Source organism: Rattus norvegicus, chromosome 8 (genome assembly GCF_036323735.1).
Source record: "Rattus norvegicus strain BN/NHsdMcwi chromosome 8, GRCr8, whole genome shotgun sequence".
NCBI lineage: Eukaryota > Metazoa > Chordata > Mammalia > Rodentia > Muridae > Rattus > Rattus norvegicus.
The window spans coordinates 49,643,966-49,659,503 of NC_086026.1; the positions used below are offsets into that span (position 1 = coordinate 49,643,966).

A 15,538-nucleotide genomic window follows, 5' to 3' on the forward strand; every position below is an offset into this window, starting at 1 on the left:
CTTCCCTGCTCTTGACATAGCTGGGGTTTTTTTTGTTTGTTTGTTTGTTTGTTTGTTTTGTTTTATCTTCTTTTGTTTTAGTTTTTGGTTTTTTGGTTTTTGAAGACAAGGAAGGTATTACTCTGTAGCCCAGGCTAGCCTTGAGGTTATCTTCCTACTTCTGTTTCCTGAGTACTGAGATTAAAAGGGTAAGCCATGACACCCAGCCTGGCATTCCCCTTCCAAGGAAACTGGCTTGATGGACACAAGAATGTCACCAGTTCTGTCAGAGGAACTCTCAAAGAGGACCCCATGCCACACCCAAGAGGATCCATCCCACATTCTCATCCCCTTCCAAAACCTCTCCCACTTCCCAAAGGCCCACCTGTTACCTCGAGGTTGGTTTATGTGCATGCCAAACATATCCCCATGTCTTGGCTCATAAGACCTCTTCTCCCCATGGACAGAGGGCAGCTCCAAGAAGGCCGGAACCTGGTCATCAGACTCGCCACAGAAACCCTACCCCACCACCAAAGAAAGAGACGCTGGCCTCCCTTCACCATTGTAGCTATACACACAGAAGAAACACACGTGTCCCATGTCAGAAGGAAGAACCAGGCAGGTTTCTACTAGCCTGCTGCTCCTCTACGCTCAGGAGAACCTCCAGGTGAATCACAGTTAGAAGTCAGGTAGGGCCTCACAGACTCTGATTCCCTAGGGAGGGAACACCTATCCACCCACACACAACAGCTGCCTGCTCTCCTACCCATGTGAGGAGTTCTTTTTAATTAAGATACATGAGCGAGAATGACAAATAAATTGAGTGTTACTCATTTCCACAGTCCAAGGATATGGTGAAGGAATCTCTTGTTGACAGAGAAGTGGCTTGTTCTTAAAACCAACCTCGAGGGGCACATTCTCAACTGACCTTCTTATGAAATATAACGCAGTGAGCAGACACCTGTGGGGCCCATGCCCTGACTTACTTATGTAACAGAACTGGTAAAAGGGGGATTTACTGGGGGAAGGGAGAGGAGTGAGGACCTGGAAAAAAGGGTAGGGACAGACAGACAGGAGCAGAGTCATGAGGGTAGAGAAGAGGGGGCCACAGAGAAGGAAAGGGTGAAAGAGAAGGCACTGGAGGTGGAAGAGAGGGTGGGGGAAGGGGGAGAGAGAGAGAGAGAGAGAGAGAGAGAGAGAGAGCGCTGAGGTGGCGAGCAGTCCTTTTATATCCAGCCCACACCTGGTGCATCTTGCAGATGATGACCTTAAGGTGTTGCTAGGTTCCTGGGAGAAGCCTGATGGAATTGCCTGTAAGCTAACAGACCCCAGACTCACCTTAGTCCCAGGGAAGTATACCAGATTTAGCAACCAGATTCTAGAATCAGACTTCAGTCCACATCCATACCTCACAGCCAAGTGCCCTTTAAGAAAGCTTGCTTATTTCTCTAAGCCTCAGACCCTTCACCTACTCAAAAGGGCAGTGGCACCAGGCTCTTGGCAGTTCATAACACATATGGAGTAAGTAGGTGATGAAGCTTCCCAACCTCCATGGAGATTTCTAACCAGTGTCCCCAGATCCACCATCATGTGCCAGAAGGGCCAACTGCCCCCTGCTCTACTTCCTGACACGCGTTGTCTCTACCTTTTCCAAGTTTCTCCTGTTATGCGATTGTCACAGACCTGTACTGCCTTAAACGATACAACAGAACAACTGTTTAATAGCATTCCCGCAGCATTAAGTATTTACCAGGAACCTAGGTATTTTTGTGTCTTTTCGGTGCCGTGGTATTTATTAGGTCAGCATTCACTGAATGGATGCTATGCTCGGGACTCAGGCACAGCATAACATTGCAAAGACGGCCTCCTTGAACTTTAACAAAAGGATAAGACACAGCTTTAACTGAGTAACAAAGCTTGAAACAAAAGTTCCCAGGGAGAGGCCTATCTATTAAGACATATTCCCTGTGTCTTTCAAAATGGACACAGTTTGTAAACATGACGCTAATTTATCAGCTGAGGACTCATGGTGGTCCGCTCAGCTACCCTACACTAAGTCAGTTTGTGACAATTATTTCTCCATTAGTCTGGTCTTTGTTCGAGAGCGCTGGCCAAAAAAGGGTATCCAGTATTTGTTGACATCCTTTACTGAGATAGGCATTTTCCTACTTCCGTGGCAGGTCCAGAAATTGTGCTTGTTAATGCGTTCTGCTGCCATCACTGACAATAAACACTGGCTTCTTGGGATACCGCAGACTGAATTGAATGAGTATGGATTTTGAAATTTCTTTCTTTCTACCTTCGGGATATTTTCTTATTTCTGCCCAGGACTGAGAAGGCAGCCAGTGGCGTGTGTTGGCGGTGGTTAGAACCACCTAAGGGTTCTGATACTGCATAGACTCTTTCACCATCCCAAAAGACATCAGACCAGCCTGCTACAAGGAAGTTAGTAGTTCAGCTTCTTCTGTCTTGTGGTTAGCAATCTTAGTAAATGAACCTGTAGCCTCTTATATTATACCACTGGCCATATTTAATGGTTCAAGGGCACCCAAATGCTGGTTTGGATCATGACGTTGGTTTGGTTTGGTTTGGTTTAGTTTGAGACAGGGTCTCAAAGTGTAGCCCTGGCTGCACTGGTCAGCTTCAAACTCATAGAAATGCTCCTGCTTCTGCCTCCCAAGTGCTAGGATTAAAGGTATCCACCCTACACCTTTTACCCATGCTGGAGGTTGTACATGAACCCATGGAGAGCTTAGGAATAGTTAGGGAAACACAATAAATTTCAAAAGGATCGATATATTTAATTCTTTAATTTTCAACAGTAGCTCCTTTTTAATTTCATGTTAAATTACTTTTTAAGTGTAAGTAGGGGCAGTGGTCATTTTATATCTTAGCATGGTTGCCCTTCGTGGATTCAAAAAAACATCTGGAAATGTCTCCCTGTGTGACTCAGAGGCCTCGTGATCAGCTACAGGTGCCTGAGAACTGAGACGGGGTCTTCTGAAAATCTCTGTGCTTTAATGCCATCTGGGTCACAGAGGTTCCCAATGAGACATGAATGCTTTAAGAATGCCTCGGAGGTAATGTTGATGGCCACCCAAGTTTATGTGAGCCATCTACAACCACTCCCTTGACCTCAGACACAGGTTTCATTGTTCCTGAACAGCTTAACCTAGATGGCTCATGGCACTCAAACTGTCTCACTCCAGGTCTACACCTCCTGACTCCAACCTGATGTAATACTTCAATGAATGGCAGCATCATTATCAAGATATCCACTGAGAGACGGAGACCTCGCCTTCCGTTCTTTCCCTCTCGTCTCCCATTTAATTAGACTGTAAAGCCCAGTCAACCCTAGGTCCAAACCATGGCTAAATTTCTCTTCTGCCTCTGTTTGTTACCCGTGAGTCCTCCTCTTTCTATCTGCAGCTGTACTCTCTCCCACTTGGTCTTTACCTTTAACCCAACTATATTGAATAGTATATCTTTTCCTGTGGAAAGCAGAAGATGCCAGAAACTCTGTAGACTTAAAGCAAAAAGCATAATACTCAATGGACCATGGTAGTGCCCACCTTTAACTCCAGCACTCAGTAGGTGGAGACAGGTGGACCTCTATGAGTTCAAGGCTAACCTGCTCTACAAGGTGAGTTCCAGGACAGCCAGGGCTACACAGAGAAGCCCTATCTCAATAAACAAAAACAAACAAACAAACAAAGCCCATAAAGCTCAGTCCTCAAGGACTTCCTGCCCTAAAACAGAAAGAGCAACATGTTAAAAAATAAAATAAAATGAGCCGGCATGATGGTTCATGCCTATAATCCTAGCAATGGCTAGACTAAGGTGGAGAGATTATTTTGAATATAAGACTAGTCTGAAGTACATACTGAGTTTCAGGATACCCTGGGCTATGTACCTCAAAAGAAAATTCCATTGGTATGTAAATAAAATATCAAGACTGGAGCAAAATAAGGAAACAATCCCGTTTTTCTACCAGGGAGTGGGAGGGTCTTGCTCCTAAGCAGGTCTGATGATAGCTCAGAGTTCCTATCCCTAGTATTTTGGCTATCTCAGGATCTTATGAGGCTCTTGGAACATTTCTATTCTGTACTTGTATTTCTCATTTAGTCTTCAACTTTGACTTCTACACACATGCTAAACCCCAACCATGGGGACACCTGCTTGCTGTGTCCCTCTGCTGTTTAGAAGGCCTCCATGGGAGAGGAGGGGGACTGCATCCACATTAGAAGAATAATATAGGCTGGCCTGACCACTTAGCTCTCCCAGAGTCAAGGACTGTACCTGGAGGGATCCATGGCCCCAGATACATAGGTAGCAGAGGATGGCCTTGCCTTACAACGGGAGGAGAGGCCCTTGGTCCCAGAGAGGCTTGATACCCCAGCTTAGGAGGATGCTGTAGAGGTGGGGTGGGAAAGTGTGGGTGGGTGGGGGAGCACTCTCATACAGGCAAAGGGGAGGGGGGACTCCCATACAGGCAAGGGGGAGGGGGAGGGCAGATGTGGGAATGGGGGCTGGTGAAGGGGTAACTGGGAAGTGGGATATCATTTGAGATGTCAACTAATGGAATGATTAATTTTTTTAAAAAAGGAAAAAAAACTGCATTTTCAGTCCCAAAAAGCAATAAAATACATTTTCTACTCTGGGAGACAGAGAGAGAGAGAGAGAGAGAGAGAGAGAGAGAGAGAGAGAGAGAGAGAGAGAGAGAGAGCGCATCCATGAGCAGTGGCCATTAGTGAACATCCAACATTTCTACTCCGTGTTTGCATTTCTCATTTACTCTTCAGCCCTGACTTCTGCACACATGCTAAAGCCCAACCATGGAGACACCTGCCTCTCTGCTGTTGAGAAGGTGTCCGTGAGCAGCTTCCATTGTGACTATCAACCTGAACTCAGCAGTGTCCTTGAATCCCCATGGCAGCTCTACAGTCTGAATGTCGTTATTCACAAAGAAACAGACCAGCAAAAGCCACGGTAACTTGCTCAAGCTCACAGAAATAGAGGATGGATGTGCTAGCATCTGCACTCAAAAACGTGTACCCCCAGTCGTACCCCCAGTCATAGCTGTATCCACCATGATGTAGCACCACTTTCCTGACCACCTCCTTCCCAGCCTGCCCAATCAAAAAGTACTTCTGTGCTCCCCCAGGGACAGCCATTTCTCTTCTGGCCTCATCGCTTGCTTTTTGTTTTGTGTTTGCTTTTCTTTGTTGTGGTTGCTTCAGCTTTTACAACAGGGTTTCTCTAGTCTGTAGTTCTGGCTGTTCTGGAAGTCTCTATGAAGACCAGACCAGCCTTGAACTCACAGAGATCCACCTGCCTCTGCTTCCCAAGTACTGGGATGAAAAGTGCGCCAACATGCCCAGCTGGCTGCCATTATCTTGTTTTGTCATAATCGGCTTACTTACCTGCCTTCCCCAAAAACTAGTGAGTGCCCACCCACCCCCAGGACCATGTGCTATTCTTCTCTGAAATACCTTCCCCGAATGAAGGACCCATAAATGCTTCTAGTCTCTCATCTCAAGAGATCAAAAACCTGTCTGTAAACACACCTTTACAGATAAAGGCATGAGACACCTCCACCTTAAACTGGAACCTTAAAGAAACGAAACAGGCAGTGTCACAAGAAGGGAGTCTCAGAATCCAGACTGCCGGAAGTGAAGCCACACCTCCAAGCCCTCCTCCAGGAAGTGAACAGAGTCAAATAAGGATGCTGTCATCGGGACTGGCCACGCCTCCTCAAAAAGCTATTTCTTTCTGTAGCAACGTAGCTCTCTCTGTGCGTTAGAGCTGGGGCAAATTCTGAAAGCAGAAACTCAGAAATAAAGCAGGGAGGGCTAAGGTAAGAGGGAGGAGCATTTACATGTATTTGGACCTCTGAGTCACAAGAGGAATTTTTACTCAGCTATTTGGAGGTTTTTTACACTCTCGTGGGCCCAGGGCATCCAGTCATAACATAGGCTCTTTGTATCTGGGCTTCAGGCTTTCTGCCTGGTCTATCCAATCAACCCCTTTATAGAAGCATCTTGAATCAGCTCGAGATTCCCCAGCTTTGAGTTATAAGCTCTCTGCAGAACCGGTGGAAACCACAGGTGATGTCTTCATAACACCCCACAGGTTATACTGTGCAAAGTCCCGCCTAGGAGTGCAGGAGGCTCATGGGCCTTGTACTCATATGTCAATTCATGGCTCAATGGTTCACGAGCCAAGATGAAAGATGCCGGAAATAACTGTTTGGATCAGAGAGGGTTAAAGAAGTCCTCAGATTGAATAGTTTCAGTTCCAGCAACTTCGTGGTCCAGGACCTGAGAGCAAAGGCTAACCTCAGGAATGATCCAGCTGAGTTCTGGTTCTACGGCAGGTGACCGGAAATGACCTGAGGTCTAGGCTAAGGTATAGAAAAACAGGGCTGTGTATGTTTCTGCCCCCACATGCAAATAAAGACACAGCATGACCGCATGTCTCCAAACTCACTCCGGAACTCTCCAGTGCCACTCCCATGCCATGCCTTGCCTAGACGTTACCCCACCTCCATGCCCTAATAGCTGGCAGGTTGATGACAAACCAATTACAGCCTCAAGAGCTAGATCTCTGGCCTCAGCATCACACAAATCGTGGACAGCGGCATCCCAGCCAGACAACAAACTGCTTACAGCAAACTCTTTCGGATCCAAACACAGCCCAGATGCCTGTTCTCATAACAGCCAATGCACACTGCCAAGGAGGGACATGGCCCAGCCCCTTATGCCATCCCATGTATTGATTGGTTATTTTAGTATTCGTGAAAGTAGGGAAGGAGAGAAGCAGTCCTGGGTGATCTGTTCTTTCCCTTGCTCCTCCTCAAATGTGCAACAGATTTCATCTGACGTAAACAACAGATAAATGTCGTTTTCACCTTCATATAGGCTAAAAGGTGAAAGCTCAGAGAGGTTAAGTAACTTGCTTCCAATCGCACAGCATAGAGGAATGGAAGAATCACTCAAGCCGACGATTCCGAGCGACCCGTCCAGACAGGTCTGCTTTCAGCATCCTGGCTGCTTGGACCTCCATTCGCACACTCTCTCCCATACACATCGCAGGGAACCCAATCTGCTCCAGAAGTCTGAGCCTCCTCCTGTCTTCCACCTCTGTAAGAATGGAGACTCAGCCCTCTGGCCAAACAGCGAGGCCCCCCCAGCATAGGCCACAGTACAGGTGTCTCCTTGTACACAGGACAGGGGCTGGGGAAGGGCTGTTGTGACTTGCCTCCTCCAGTGCCCATCTACCACCAATGGCTCGGGCTCCTTGCTTGGACAAATAAACAGAAAAGCAGAATTCTAGTTGCCAGCAGCATCCAGAATAAGAACGCTACTCAACAACGCCCTCTGGTGTATCTGAGACCACAGGCACAGCACCCAGCCACTGTTCCCCTTCAGGAGCTTGGGGAGGGGAAAGCGACTGTCACTCAAGCACCAAGGCCTCACCAGTCCCAAGGCCACTGTCTGCTGCTGCAGGATGAGCTGTCTCCACTCCTAAGGCTGTCCAGCCCACAACACCCCACCCAGCCCTCACACAAGAGCAAGGGGAAGAACACAGAAGTTGAGAGACTGTCTGGACGAGCCCGTGGATCAGGAGAGTGGGGAAGAGGCAGAGGAGGAAGACAGGGAACAGGAGAGCCAAAAGCAGACAGGATGAAGGTAAACAAAACAGAGAATAGCTAAAGAAAAAAAAAAAAAAGACATGGAAAGTGAGTCCAGGCAAACACTCCTATCCTCCTCCATTCACAGGTCTAATGCATTGATAAGAGGAGGTGGGTGTGCTGTGTAGCACAAGACACACCCCTCCCCTCTCCTGAGGTCATTTCCCTCTCCTGACACAGTCCTGACTGCTCCTGAGTGCTGGGCTGAGGGAGAAGTGGGGGGGAAGAGAAAGTGAACCAAAGGCGGAACTCGCAGAGTGAAACCACTTACGCACAGTGCGGCCGGCAGCATTTCCATCCTACCTTTGCCGTCGCCATGTCGGCCGGATCCATGATCCCGGCTTGGCCTGGGGAGCAGCAGCACCATCCAGGGAGAAAAGGCAGAGTCACAAATGTCCACCCACAAAGAGGATGCCACCCCTCTGGAAGGAAGGCCAGGAGAATGAGACCCACTTCCACTCTCCAGAGGGCCCCCTGGTGCCTTTGGCAATGGAGGAAAAAACCCTAGGGTTCCCAGCCAGTTGGGGAAGCAGGCAGTCAATATTGCCACATGCCCATGAGACCCAGTCAGTTCACTTCCCCTCCCCTGGTACTTGGTCTCAGAAGGGCAGTGTGGGTCTACCCAGGCTCCCCCTGCTGGGGGAGAGAATGCAGAGTGGAGGCCCTGCCCCAATCACTGCCAGCTGGTACCCAAGGAGCACATGTGGACCAAGGCTCCTGGAAGGTGCTGAGCCAGTGCGGGGGCAGGAGGAAGGGCGAAGGTGTGGGTTGGTGGGGGCAGGTGTTAAGGTGCAGGCACTCAAATGGAAGCAGGGGTCCTGTGCGAGGAGGAGCTGGAGGCACCGAGCTGAGTGGCACGGCCAAGTGGAGAAGGCGAAAAGAAAGGGACTCCCCCATGAAGCCACTCACCTTGCAATAACATTCAGACTGACTGAGGCCTACACAGAAGCCAGGGGCGGGCTGTTCACACACCCCTAACTCCACTCCCAGAGACTCACAGCCTCTGTCTAAAGGTACATCAGAGCAGCAGGCAGCCAAGCTGGATCCGCAGAGGCCCCTAGCTCCGTTGGAGCAGCCTGATTGGCGGAGCAGGATGACTTCATCCAGCCCCATTCATCACTCTAGGTTTTCTGCCCAGCAGGGACAGTCAGCTCAGCTTGCAGCAACTACAGCTTCCTCTCTGGCCCTTAAAGCGGGCAGCTTGGGATAGGCTCTATCTGTCAGAGGGCCACTGAGCAAAGGGAACTGGCCAGAGTACTCTCGGTCTCGCGGAAAAGCAGAGCAGACCGCTCACGCTGCTAAGAAAAAAAATGCGCACTCAAAGCACCGCGCAGGTATTCCGCTATAAGAACCCAGTCTGCCGCCGCCGCCGGAGCCAGCACCGATGGAAGACAGTAACAGTCCTAAGAGAACACTCTGCAGAAGCTGTAAGCTGTGCTTCCCCCACAGAAAGTAAGGTGTGGAAAAACAGATCCACGCCCCCAAGCATGCCTCAGTACCTTCCTGTGGTCATTTTCTCCCTGTGTGTAAGGCCCACCTGTCCTGACTGTAAGGACATGGATTCCCGTGTGTCCAGCATTTCAAGCCCATAGAGCGGCCAAAAAAAAAAAAAAAAAAAAAATGGAAGCTTACAGGTCCACTTTACAACTTATGGATCTAAGTCCCAGAGGAAAAAAATATTTTTTTTAGTAGATCAGTGCAAGAATGTCAGCCTCTAGAAGTCATTTCCACGTAGGCTTTTACTAAATAAGTCTACCAGGAAATCTATTACTGGGCCAGGGAGATGGCTCAGTGGGTAAGGCATTTGTTGCCAAACCTGAAGAACTGGGTTCAGTCCTCAGGACACACATGATGGAGCAAACTGACGTCCACAAGTTGTCCTCTGACCTCTACAGTGAGCACTGTGCCATGTGTGGACAAGCACATACACAAATGAATAAATGTAATTTTTAAGATAAAATTATACCCCCCAAAAAAAGCTATGGTTCTTGGAAAAGTGATGTCTTTCTTTCAATTCAAAATTTTTCCCTTCTTCCTGAGACCCTGTTCAAAATCCAGCCCCCAAACCATACAAAAACCAGGAGGGTCCATTAACCCAGAGTGAGAAAGAAATCATGGATTGAATAATCACTTGTCCATCCCCTCCCTCATTTCTCGTCATTCTTATTACCTTACTGTATTCAAGCCCAATGTCACAGCCATGAGTTCGAGGGCCTAACGCAAAAGCATATGGCACAAACACAGGCCAAAAACGTCAGCAGTCAAGACAAACATGGCTGGCTGCAGATAGATCTGATGCTTCTATCTAAAGTGTGGCCATGCCTCCCCGATATTACCTGGACGATTGGGAAGATGGTGTCTATAATGCTGGAGAAAATCTGACCCTATAAGACAGCAGGCTTGCTAAGCCCAGCCTGCTCCCTTCTGCCAGGAGACAAATCTTCCTGACACAGACTCATCATCAAGGGACACTTCCAAGTATTCACAACCTTACAATGGCATCCCACCTACGGGTGCCTCAATGTCTCTCTCCTCTGCTGCCCACTCCCCTGCAGGAGACTCAGTAACACAACATATCTGCCTGTGATCCAGGTAACAAAGCAAGGCGGTCGGTCTACGAGCCATGAAGTCTTCTTGACTCCACACACAAGTCTCTTGGAATCCAATCTCAGCACTGCCTTTGGTCATGGTTGTTTGAATCAGTCACAGTGGGTATAGCCCTTAAAGGGAACGACTGTTTTGTTAACATTTTGAGTTACTGCCTCGTTATTACAGAGAAAATGACCTACTTTCTTCCTCAGAACATCACCACACAGACACTATCCAGTATGCATCAATGTAGGAGTCTGGCTTGATGACCAGAGCAATAAAACTGTCCATTCTCCATTTTCACAGGGCTCCATAATTCACTTGTGTCTCCAAATCCCGGCATCTCCTTGGATACTCTATGACCCATGACACAAAGGTGACTAACCTGAGCTTTGTAGCTGTGAAGTGACTTGTCTAGGGTCGCACAGTGAGCAACCGAAAACCGAACTCAACCTCCTATGAACTGGATGCATATCGCCCTCCATAAAGCCATTCCCAGTTTCTCGCCACTTCTCTGCCTCCTCAGTCTCCTCCTAATTCCTGAAGACTTAGGAAAGAGAAAATATCACTTAAAACCAAGTGAGAGGCAGGGGATGTGGTTCAGTTGGTGGAGTGCTCCATTCCCATGCATGAAGTCCTGGGTTCGACCCCTAGCAGCTCATGGACAGGAACAGGAATGGATGCAGCAATCCCAATGATTAGGAGCTGGAGCAAGAGGATCAAAAGTTTTAGGTCATCCTCAGCTACATAGCAAGTTTGAGGCCAGCCTGAGCTATATAACCCTACCTTGCACAAATAACAAAACAAATTCTAATAGATAGATAGATAGATAGATAGATAGACAGACAGATAGATGGATGGATATGGGTGGATGGACAGACATATAGATCTTATATAGAGTAGACAGACAGACAGATAGATGGATGGATATGGGTGGATGGACAGACATATAGATCTTGTATAGAATAGACAGACAGACAGGCAGACAGACAGATAGATGATATGGGTGGATGGACAGACAGATCTTATATAGGATGGATGGATAGATAGATAGATAGATAGATAGATAGATAGATAGATAGATAGATATAGATGGATAGACAGATAGATCTTATATAGGATGGATGGATAGATAGATAGATAGATAGATAGATAGATAGATAGATAGATAGATAGATATAGATGGATAGACAGATAGATCTTATATAGGATGGATGGATAGATAGATAGATAGATAGATAGATAGATAGATAGATAGATATAGATGGATAGATGGATGGATAGATAGGAAGATAGATAGATAGATAGATAGATAGATAGATAGATAGATAGATAGACACATAGATGGATGGATAGATAGGAAGATAGATAGATAGATAGATAGATAGATAGATAGATAGATAGATAGATAGACAGACACATAGATGGATGGATATGGGTGGATGGACAGACAGATAGATCTTATATAGGATAGATAGATAGATAGATAGATAGATAGATAGATAGATAGATATAGATGGATAGATGGATGGATAGATAGGAAGATAGATAGATAGATAGATAGATAGATAGATAGATAGATAGATAGACACATAGATGGATGGATAGATAGGAAGATAGATAGATAGATAGATAGATAGATAGATAGATAGATAGATAGATAGACACATAGATGGATGGATAGATAGGAAGATAGATAGATAGATAGATAGATAGATAGATAGATAGATAGATAGACAGACACATAGATGGATGGATATGGGTGGATGGACAGACAGATAGATCTTATATAGGATAGATAGATAGATAGATAGATAGATAGATAGATAGATAGATAGATAGCTTGCTCAGCAGGTAAAGGTTCTACCTATCACAAAAGACTGATAGGTCAAGTTCAACCCCCAGAAACCATGGTATAAGGAGGAAGCCAACTTCTGAAAAGTATCCTCTGATCTCCACGTGTACTGTTGCATGTGCATGTGCACCAGCACTCATATATAAACTCGGCAAGCACATACATAGTAATAATGATAAATGAAATGTAATTTTCAGTTTCTAATCTATAAAATGGCAATGGATGCAATTTGCCTTTGAGATTTTTTTTTTGAGACGGCAAATTATGAGATAAAATAGTATCAAAAACTAGGAGGGAGCTTGAGATCATTGAAGAGTTGGTGTGCACATTTAAAGAAGTCTCCCATGATGGCTAACCCTAGAACTCGAAAGTTGGAGTCCAGACTGAGAGGGGTTTCCAGTGAGGACTGCTTTTTAGATAAAAACGAATCCACAGTCCACTCCTGTTCACTTTAGGCAGGGAAGGAGAGCCAGGTGCCTTGCCAATGCTCAATTCAACAATTAAGGCAAGAGACAGATACATGTTCTTCAAACCTGAAGATCCATTTTCATGCCGCCACAGACACCTAATACATGTGTTCTGTGAGATCAGAGTGCTGGTTCTTACCTCAAGTGTTGGGGATCAGAAACGTTGCACATCTGAAAAGCATGCAGATTTGGAGATACATCGGTTTCCTCGTGAGCCCGTTCTAATTCAAAATATTTAAAATGCTCCAAAATCCAAAATCTTCACCTTGTAGTAGAATTTAGATCTACGAATATTTTTCCATAACTCTGCTTAATTTTTTTAAATACGTCCCCATTCTATGGTCATTGTTGAATCTACTGGTGGGGGGACAAGAAGAGGCTTTTCTCCTACTTAGTGAGGGTACCCCTACTAGACTCCTTTAAAAAGCCAAGAGCATGGGGACTGTGCCACTCCACAGATTATATCACACGGTCCTCTTTACTCAGAAGCCTGACAAGTTACCTCTGGCTATTGTGTGACCTTCAAATCCTCTCTCTGTGCCTGGCCTGACAATCAAACATGCAGACAGAAGGCAGAAAGCCCGTGCCTACTAAGGAGTACACTCTGTATCATCAAAATCACACAGAGACCAATTCCTGACAACCGGAGTCTGTCTAGTCTCCCGGATGACTCAAACCCATCTACCTACTCAGTTCTTAAGGACGATCACCAGGTAAGGTGGTGCACACCTGTAATCCTTTGTGTACTCACAAGGCAGAGACAGGAGCGAGTGCATGCGCTTAGAGCCTAGCTGGTCTACATAGTGAGTTCCAGGCTAACTAGGGCTGCTTAGCAAGCTCTGACTCAATAAGGCAAAAAAACCCAAACCTGCCATGTATTCCTGGAAGGTGAACTTGTGTCAGCAGTGTGGATAGAGCATCAGCAGAAGCCTAAAGCAGCTCAGGCCTTGAACCCCTGGTCTCAGTCAGAATGTAATTTAGTACAGAACCTGCAATGGTGGGGGAGGAATCTATTTCAGAGTACGAAGAGAAGTCTGAGAAATAAAAGAAGAGACTGATAATGATATTTAAAAGAGGAGAAACAGTTGCTGCAGGGGCCATTGGATCCATAACTCTTCTACTTAGCAAAAAGGACTTGAGAGATTCTTTAGGAAATAACCCCTCCAGCCTATACACTTGCTTTTAAAACCAGAGATCTGAAGCTCCCTGTTCTCCCACCCATTTCATTTTGCCTAATAGTTAGTGAAAGTGCAAGAAAGAATCACTCCTTTATAATATTCTCTGTCTAGGGCAATTATTCACACGAATCGCTCTACCCTAGGTATCACTCTCTGCTTAATCACTGCACTTAAGCACCAAGTTAAGGAGAGGAAGTGATAAAGACACAGATGCCTTTGAGAAAGTTGGGTTTTGACAGCCAGGTGGAAAGTGATATGGGAAATCCAGTCTCCAGCTCCCTGAGCACAGATCTGATGCAGAAGGCTGCACCTGCTTCTGCTAGAAGAGCCTTCATGGCAGCAGCTGGTTGGGAGGTTGGACTACAAAGGAAGCTAGTGTGGTTGTTTCAAACCCTGGTCAGAGAAACTTTCCCAGCACTGCATTCTGGGAATTGTAGTTCTGAGCAGCAGGCATTTGGCAGCCATGTTTGCACTGCTTGCAGAGTATACAACTGGATTTTGATTCCTGTACCAAGACTATAAATCTACAATCAGATGTCTTTTCCAAAAATCTTAAATCCCTTCTCTCTAGAATGCAGTGCTATGGTAAACTGAAAAGAAGGCAATGAGACTGAGAAAGATTCAAAGAACTGTAAGGAACTTGAAAAACAAATGGGGAGGCTAAAAGACTCTTTGGTTATAAAAGATGGGTTCTTTGGAAGGAGAAACAGGAAGAAAGCAAGGGCAGTGGGCGTTCCCTTCCAAGTGCGTGTCTGCTTGAGTGACTTTTTCATCCTTTGCTTGTTAACCACCATCCTTCAGCAAAGCACTGAGCATAAGGGAACGAACGCTGAGGCTCAAGTTCTGACTCAACCGCTCACCTCCATGTAACCTTGGGTAAATTACTTAGCCTGACTGTGTCCCCATTTCCTTATCTACAAGACAGGGATGCTACAAGACTCAAAAGCACGTATGAAGCCAGAAAACACTGTAAAAGGCTTGCATGCGTGTCTGACACACAAATACTAAATCAGCTAAGTCAGAGTTGGTGTCTGTGTTAGTTTTGTTATTCAATGGTTATCTGCCCCTTTGCTACACAACCCCTTGCCCCAGGGTGTACACTTTAAGTCTCTCCCAGAATTCATGGTAGGGGCAGGTAGGCAGCAGAGAAACCCAGCTGCTGTTTGAGGTTAAACAGAGACATTGAAGCAGCACAGCAAACAAAACGGTCACTAGAATAAGACCAGGAATAAGGATTTGTACTAAGGATGCTACAGGGCAATACCAATGGTGCTAGAAGCTAAGAGAAAGCTGGGCCTTGGATCAAACAGAAGGGGGGGGGGGTCACACAAAATAAGTGAATGTACAGGTCTGTATTCCCATCACTGAGAAGGCGGAGATGGAATGGCATGAGTTCAAGGCCAGCCAGGAATGCAGCTCATTTGGGAGAGTTCTTCCCTAGAACACACGAAGCCTGAGTCGGGATGCTCAGCTCTGCACAAAACCCTGCATGTTGTCACTTGCTTGTAATATCAGCACTTGGAGGAGGAGGCAGAAGGATAAGAAGTTAAAAGTCATCCTTGGCTGCATAGTGAGTCTGAGTCCAGCCTGGGCTACATGAGACCCCTCTCTCCCTCAAAACAAAAACCCCACAATCTACAAGGTGATCAGAAACACAGACCTGGTTGAGCATGCAGGGGAAATGAGAGGAAGTGATTAGAATCTGGGTGGGAACGACCATGGCAGGGTAAAATGGAGCACCAGAGAGCTGGAGATAGAGAGACACTGTCTGGCTTGG

The 15,538-nt window shown here is 46.4% G+C and overlaps 1 protein-coding gene across 13 annotated transcripts in view; it reads right to left on the reverse strand.

Annotated features, from left to right (window-relative positions):
* Gramd1b (GRAM domain containing 1B) overlaps positions 1-15,538 on the reverse strand; it is a 239,324-nt gene that overhangs the window by 92,324 nt on the left and 131,462 nt on the right. Inside the window, exons 1-2 of one of the 13 annotated variants that reach the window (XM_063265088.1) lie at positions 8,582-8,724; positions 7,976-8,019 (exon numbers count right to left, since the gene is read on the reverse strand). The exons of 11 other annotated variants lie outside the window; for them this stretch is intronic. The gene's annotated coding sequence lies outside the window, so the exon portion shown is untranslated. Of the gene's footprint in view, positions 1-7,975; positions 8,020-8,581; positions 8,725-15,538 lie in introns of those variants that run through there. One more of the 13 variants, XM_063265098.1, reaches the window with a different exon arrangement.